This window comes from Cryptomeria japonica, chromosome 8 (genome assembly GCF_030272615.1).
Source record: "Cryptomeria japonica chromosome 8, Sugi_1.0, whole genome shotgun sequence".
NCBI lineage: Eukaryota > Viridiplantae > Streptophyta > Pinopsida > Cupressales > Cupressaceae > Cryptomeria > Cryptomeria japonica.
Genome location: NC_081412.1, coordinates 529,174,651 through 529,183,296, shown reverse-complemented (window position 1 = coordinate 529,183,296; position 8,646 = coordinate 529,174,651).

The following is an 8,646-nucleotide window of genomic DNA, read 5'->3' as shown; positions in this document are numbered from 1 at the left end:
ATTTTTTGGATATTAAAATGGTGTAAAGGGATATAGATTGCTAAATCTTTCAACAAAAATTATATTCATTGAGAGGAGTGTCTACGTTGATGAAAGTCTCCCACAAGCATCTCAAGATAAACATGTCATTCCTTCTATGTTTCCTCTCTTTACTCATATCAAAGATGATACATGTAATCATTTTGATCTAGATATTTTAAAATCTAATTTAGAGGAATAGGAGCATGCATGTGTTGATCCACATCCAATCCCTGATTGGGGTTCTAGTAATGATTTAGTATCCCCTTTGAGAGATCAAAGTTCAAGGAGCTTATCATATATATATATGAAGCTCCTCTTGCACTCTCAACTATCGATCCTATCATGCTAATGCATTCTTATGTGGTTCAATCATCCATTCCTCATAATTATGCATAAGCTACAAAGAATCCTGTTTATAAGCAACCATGGTGAGGAATACAACTCCCTCATTGAAAACCCAAATTGGGACTTGGTTCCACTTCTATTTGATCACAATCTTGTCAAATGTATGTGGTTCTACAAGAAAAAGAAATCTACAAATGGACATGTGAGAAAATACAAAGAAAGGTTGGTAAAAAAAGGCTTTTAGCAAGTTCAGGGTATTGACTATGGTGAGACTTTTTCTTTAGTGGAAAAAATGTACTCTATTTGGTTGGCTCTTTCCATTGCAACGACAAAGGTGGGAGGTTCATCACATGAATGTGAAGAATAAATTTCTTCATGGTGATCTCAGGATGGAGATCTACATGGAGAATCCATAAGAGTATGTAAAAGAATTGTCATTGGTATGCAAGCTCAAGAAGCCACTCTATAGCCTCAAGAAGGCACCTAGAGCTTGGTATGCTAAAATGGACTCTTATCTTCTATCTCAAAATTTCATGCAATGAAAATATTATCCAAATTTTTATACAATGAGAGCATCTGACTCTCTATTTCCTATAATACTATATGTAGATCTACTAATAATAGATGATTCAGCCATAACCATTGTGGAAATCAAAACTACTTTGTATAATAGATTTTCAATGACAAACATGTGTCTCCTACACTTTTTCCTTAGATATGAAATCATCTAGATGCATTGGGGATAAAATTTGGTCAATCCAAGTATGCAAGTGACCTCTTGGCTTGGTTTCACATGACTGGCTATAAGCTTAGAAGCACACCTTTCCTATTGGGGGTGAAGCTTAAGGATGGCAAGGTCACACCATTAGCTGATTGCACACACTACTACCAGCTTGTGGGGAGTCTTATTTATCTCACTCTCTCATTAAAATCTCTCATATGTAGTTGTGGTTACTTCCAAATACATGTAGGAGTTGCATGAGCTAAATTGGAAAGCTACAAAGTGTATCTTTTTCTATATTCAAGGAACAATCAGCTATGGGATTCATTATTTAGTAAGATGTACTTTGTATCTCATTGGATACACTGATTCCAACTAGTATAGTGATAACATTGATCACAATTCTACTTTAGTATACATTATTAATATGGGATCTGACCCTATTTGTTGGTCATGCAAGAAGTAATCTATAATTTCTTTATCATCTATAGAGGCCAAATATAGAGGTGTATTCAATGTTACCATTTAGGCTATTTGGTTCCCAAATTTCTTGACTGGGCTTGTTTTTCATTGTCCAACTATTGGTGTGAAAATCAGAATAGATTGAAGTTTTGTAGAGAAAAGCTACAAAGTGTATCTTTTGCTATATTCAAGGAACCATCAGCTATGGGATTCATTATTTAGTAAGATGTACTTTGTATCTCATTAGCTACACTGATTCCAACTGGGCTAGTGATAATATTGATCACAATTCCACTTTAGTATATGTTATTAATTTGGGATCTGACACTATTTGTTGGTTAAGCAAGAAGTAATTTGTCATTGCTTTATCAACTGCAGAGGCCAAATATAAAGGTGTAGTCAATGTTACCATTCAGGCTATTTGGTTGCAAAATTTCTTGATTGAGCTTGTTTTTCATTGTCCAACTATTGGTGTGAAAATCAGAGTAGATTGAAGTTTTGTAGAGATCCTATATAGTGACACTGGAGCAAACACATCAAGATCCACATGCACTACATACAAGGTTTGATCCATGATGGTGTCATCAACTTGCAATATTGTCCCACATCTCACCAGATTATCAACATTTTCACAAAGATGTTCACTAAATAGAATTTTTGCTTTCTTCGAGATCTTCTTAAGATGAAGATCATTGCATCACAGTATCTTCCATACATAGTTAGCATTTATTTTGAGGGGGATTTTGTTCTGACTGGCTTTTCTTGTTCCCTCTTTTATTTCTTCTTTTTGTCTCCTTCATTAGACTTCAGAATGGGTGTTACTACTACTTCTCATTTTCTCTGTGTAACATGGGTTATTATTCTATCCTCTTCATTAATAATGGATTTCCAATTGGCATGCTAAGCTAACTAAGGAGTACATTATAAACATTGCCTCTTCTCTCACCACAATTTTAGTCTTTACAATAATTCTTTTTTATTGTAACATATGCAATTTTCGGTATTTAGTTAATGTTGAATTATTCATTCATTGCAAGCTTTTTCTTTTAAATGTCTATTTCTCTTTGTATTTTCTGAAATTTCTATCTTTTTTTTCTTTCAACCAAATTTTTGTGCATATCCTGCTATACATTCACAAAAAAAGAGCATTATCTGGATCGATCTCCTGGGACATGACATTACTTGACCCTTTTTCATGTCATTCAAAAAAACTTGTATTTCCCATATATCTATGCGGAAATATGTACAACTTGACCATCAATTCACCCTCTTCCCATAGGTTAGGGTCCCTTAGAAGTGCTTCCGCTAATATTTCAATTATTATCAAACCCATTTGTATATTTTTTTGTTCCCCACACTTGGGTTATTTTCATTTTAAAAAAGTAATTATTTTTAGATTTTCATATACCACTCATTAGGGATATTTGTAAAATGGGTTGTGTAAAATATGTTAATTTGTAAAAGTGATAATATTAGAATTATTGGAGGAATTATATTTTTTTAGTGGCAAGATCTAATAGAATAGAATATAATATAAAATTTACATTAAATTATATAAGTGGAAACCTAATAATGAACTTTATTTGTGTTCCTAAAATCATGATGAACTTTAGAATAAAATAATTATTTGATTTTATAATCTTTTAAAAGCAAGAGTATGTATGTCCTTATCATATTTTTGAAAAGGAGAATAAATAACTTTTATAACCATTAGCGTAACAGATTTGCACATTTATATATTAATAATTAATAATAATAATTACATCATATTTTAGGATATAAAACTACTACTTATAAGTTCAATTATATAATAGTTTTTATATTAATATTTGAATCATATTTTATAGTTATCATTAAAATAGAAAATAAAATTTAAACAAACACAAATATTTAGCTTTTTAATAATAAATTTAAAAAGAAATATCAAGTGGCTTCTTATTTTCAATAGATTCCATTTTATTTTTTACTTTCTATAATTTTATTTTACTTTTAATTTTAATGTAAAAATTAAAATTTAAACTTCAACTTTTTAATAGTTTATTTTTATTTTTAATATTTTAGGTAAATAGAGTTCAATTTATAATAAATTTAATTTATTTATTTTTGTAGTGTAATATAATTTATTTTTAGCAACTATTTTGTTTATTAATTTAAAAGATTGATAAATATTAAAATATTTTAAATTTTATTATATAATAATTTTTAGTATGATTGATTGGGTCATATTTTATAATTATCATTAGTATAGAAAACAAAAAATTGACAAATATAAATATTTGCTTATTTTTTTATAAATTTTAAATTTTAAAACAATTAACAATTCAGTTTTTACAACAACTCTCCATAGTAAGCTTTGTTAGCTACTGTAATGGTGGGTTTACCCTAATCTTTCTTTCTTATAGTTCGATGGCAGTTTCCCTCTAACGGTCTTCTGCATCATGCTTCCCGTTAACTGTTCTATTTGTGGGCTGCAACTTGTTATGAATGGGGTTGGGGGGCGCCCTTACAGGCTTCCCAAACCCTTGGGCCATGTGATTGTGCTACTTTTCTAGAAGTCCCTCTTTTGGCAGATTCATCCTATCATCTTTATGCTCCCCAATATCGCCATGATGTTTTTGCAGAACATGAATCAGGGTCCTATATAGATATGCTTCTAGGTGAGAGCCTTGCAAAGATGGGGAAAGCTTCTGACAATCCATCTCCTCCTGCTACCTATGTGATCAGTGAGAATAAAGTTGAGGTTCTGGATGTGTTAGTTAATATGACCATTGTTGAACTTAGTCTCTCCCTAGTGGGGAAGTTCTTGGCCTTTCAACCCTCTTTAGAACTGGTGGAAAAGTGTGTGTCCCGTAACTGAAATCAGAAAGGAAACATTTATTCTAGTGTCGTGGCTGGTGGGCTCTTCCTCTTTAGCTTCACAAACCAAGTTAACCTAGATAGTATTCTCATGGTTGGGCCTTGGGTCTTCAAACTATCTCTCTCTATGCAAATGGAAACTGAACCTTGACCACTGGACAGATCTGGGTGCAGTTGCCCCTACTTGGATTCGTCTTCTAGGGCTCCCCCTAAAATTTTGAAATGTGGAAATTCTCAAGGGAGTTGCAAACTCTTCTGGAAAGTTCTTGGCTATTTATAGCATAACACAAAGTAGATCCAAGCTTCTGTTTCCTCGGGTTTGTGTGAATGTTTCTATTAATATTGTCTTTCCTACCAATATTACCTTGCTATCCAGGCTTGGTTCTTGGGTTCAATAGATTGAATATGAAAATGCGAAAGCTTTCTATCAAACTTGTGGCATATATGGTCACTTGAGCTCTGTCTGCAAGAAGAGTAATAGCTAGATACCTCTTCAACCTAACAAATTTGAGAATGTTAGGAAAGATACTGATAACATGGTTGAATCCAAGTTGGTGATTTATTCCCCTATTAAGCATGCTCCTTCGAATGGGGAGATTGTTACCAATCTACTCAAAGATAAAAATAAGTGTATTGATGACCTTACATCTTCCACATCTATTATTGATATGCCTATGGAGGCTCTTGGTCCTCGTCACACTAGTGTGTAACCTCTCAAGAGGGTTTCCCCTAGTGTGAGTGAGATTATCGTTCATCTTTTTCAATGGGGTGGGAAGGGACTACGCACTACGAAGTTGAAGGAAGATGAGATTATATCTAAGGAATTTGTTCTACCCAACTCTCTAAGTGAGGTGGATCTTTCCCAAAAAACCTTGTTAGTAACTCCTAAAAAGAAGACCCTATGTGGCTTTGGTAACCTTAAGGAAAACATGCAAATTTTAGGATTCTCTGCTACCCCCCCGCTAGCTAAATCAAAGCTTTGGTTTGATGAAGAAGAAAAAGAAGACAAGGGATGGGAACGTGTCCCAATCAAGAACAGAAAGAAGAAAAAGGCAGATGTAGGCAACAACAACAAGATGGGTAGACCAACTAACAAAGATTCTAGATAGAAGGATGTAGATTAGGAGGTGGCAATAGAGAAATAATCAGCCCTTGATGGTATCCCTTAAAATAAGAAAGAGAAGACCTAATCCCCTAGGGTGGTTTTTTTGCCATTTATGTTAATGATTATTATATCTTGGAACGTTAGGGGCCTGAATATCCCGTTAAAACAACATATGCTTAAGTGAAAACTTATAGAATAAAAGGTTGATATTCTTATGATACAAGAAACCAAAATGAACAAAGATGACTTCTAGATGGCCATTAACTCTTTTTGGCCCTCTGTTGACTTCTTGAATAGTGACTCTATCAACGCTTTGAGGGTAATAGCCACCCTTTTTGAAGGAAATCTGGTTTTCTCTGGAAAAAAAATGCCTGATTGTCGAAATGAAGCATATCAAGTCCAATCTGCAGTGGTATCTAGTCAATGTTTATGCCTTGAATTCTCATGCTACTCATGCTAGATTATGGAACTTCATTACCAATCATATTGGTAACAAAATTGATAAGTTATGGATGGTTGCTAGAGATTTTAACTCCCCCTATTCTCCTCAAAGAAAGATGGTGGGATTGAGGATTTATCGGATAGCATGTCTAAACTGGCTGAGTTTATATCCTCTTCTAGGTTATTGGATATCCCTCTCATTGGTTCTAAGTTTAATTGGAACAACAAAAGGTTTGGGGATCGGTTGATTCAAGTCGGGTTAGATAGACTGTTGATCTCTTCCAACTGGAACTGCCTCGATTCCTTCTCTCTATGGTCCTCTCCTTGATCAAGGTTTGATCATAATGATATTCTTTTAAGGTTGGATGAGCTTGGGAACCGTAAATTCTATCCTTTCAGGTATGTGGGCCCAACACAAGAACTTTAGTATGCTGGTTGAGAAATGGTGCAATACCCATGTTTTGGGCACCCCCTTATTTAAAATTTCTCAAAAACTCAAAATGCTAAAAGAGAAAGTTAAAGGCTAGAACTGATACTCATTTGGTTACATCTTCTAACAAAAAAGGAACATCATAAATGGTTTGAGTGTTATTCAAACTAAAATGGAAGAGAGAACAAATAAGGAGGAAGAGTTTAAAGAAGAAATGGACTTGAGAAACCAATGGCTCATACTTAATAGAAAAGAAGTGTTCTAGAAACAAAAGTCAAGGTTACAATGGCTTAATGAGGGGGACAAGAACACTAAGTTCTTCTACCAATCTACTTTGATGTATAGAAGCTGAAATAGAATAAGGAAACTCCTCAGAGAAGATGAATCTATGGTGGAGAATGAAGATGATATGGATGCCTTGTTCATTGAATATATGTCTAAACATTCCCATGTACTAGGGTGGTAGTCAAGACGGAAACAATATTTTAGATGTTATCCCAGAGATTATTGGGGACGTTGATATTATTCATCTCAATTAAAGAGTGACTTTGTAGGATGTGAAGACTACTCTATTGTCCTTTGCCCCTTTTAAGTCCCTTGGTTTGGATGGGTTCCCTCTAGCCTTCTTTCAAGACCATTGGGATATTATGGGAAGTGACATCTTCAACATTATTAGATAATTATCTAGAATAGGTAAAATTAAATAGATAAATGCAACCTTTATAGCTCTGAATTCGAAAAATGATAATGTTGTTTCCACTAAAGATTTTAGACCCATTAGTTTATGCAATACTATTTACAAAATTATCTCTACAGTGATGGTCAATAGAATGAAACCCATGTTAGATAAAATGATCTCTAGCAATCAGAAAGGGTTTTTGGAAGAAAGACATATTCTGGATGCAGTCATTGTGGCACATGAACTCGTTCATTCTATGGAAAACAACAAAAAACCTACTATGGTCTTAAAATTGGATATCTCCAAGGCTCATGATAGAGTGTCTTGGGACTTCCTTCTTGAATTCCTTAGGAGATTCACATTTAAAGGTAGATTTTTAGGAATGATAGAACAATGTGTTTGTACTCCAAAATTCCCTATTCTCCTAAATGGATGTCCTAAGGGATAATTTTCTTGTGAAAAGGATCTGAGATAGGGTGACCCCCTCCCTCTCTATCTATTTATTATTGTTGCTGAAGTGTTGGGAAGAAATATAGAACACCCCCCTGCTCTCAGTTGTCTTCCAGTTATTTGAACTGTCTAACACCATTGTCATCTATTTGAGCGATTTCAGTGATTCCCGAGGCCACCAGAGTATGGGCCACCTATGAGTTCATTTTCTTACCCTCTTTGTGAATTTTTATCTTAGTTTTTAGGCGATTTTGCAAGATTTTTGAATTTTTCACGCTAGGGTTAGGGCTTTTTTCGCATTTTCATTTTTTGGTTTCTTTTTGCGCATTCAAATTTTATTTTTATGCATTTGATGAACGTTGTCGCACATATGAATTTTTAGATAGCACATTTGATTTATTTTTTAGTGCATATGAGTAAGATTTTAGCACATATTAAAAATAGTGTAGTGCATATAAGTGATTTTTTAGTGCATATGATGAATTTTGTCAAGCATACGATTAATTAAATAACGCATTTGAAACAACACATTTAATTACTGTTTTAGCGCATTTGATAGAACGGGTAATTTTTTTATTTTTGGAAATTTTTTGACATGTGCCATTTGGATTTTTAGGTTCGTTATGAATTTATGCACCTTGTCGATGTGTCAATTGAGTTGATTGTGTTGATTTTTATCATTAATTGATGTTTGTCATGAGTTGATATGAGTCCTTTGTGTCAATTAGAGATGGTTCAAATTTTGGTTTGGATCCAGTTGGTCAAAGTCGATATGGTTCAAGGTCGATATGGGTTACTTGTCGATATGAGTCAATTTTTTATATGGGTCCACTTGTCGATATGAGTCAATTGTTGCTATGAGTCTTGAAGTGATATGGGTCCTAATTCTGATATGGGTCAAATTTGATATGGTTCTCTGTTCAATATAAGCCAAATTTTGATATGGGTCTTGATGTCGATATGGGTCAATGTTGTTATGAGTCTTGGTTCGATATGGATTTGTTTTTTATATGAGTCTTGATGTCGATATGAGTCTCTTGTTTGATATGGGTCTTGATGTTGTTCGATATGGAACAATTTCGATATGGGACTGATTTGATTGATTGATTGATCTGTGCTATGAGTCTTGATTGATT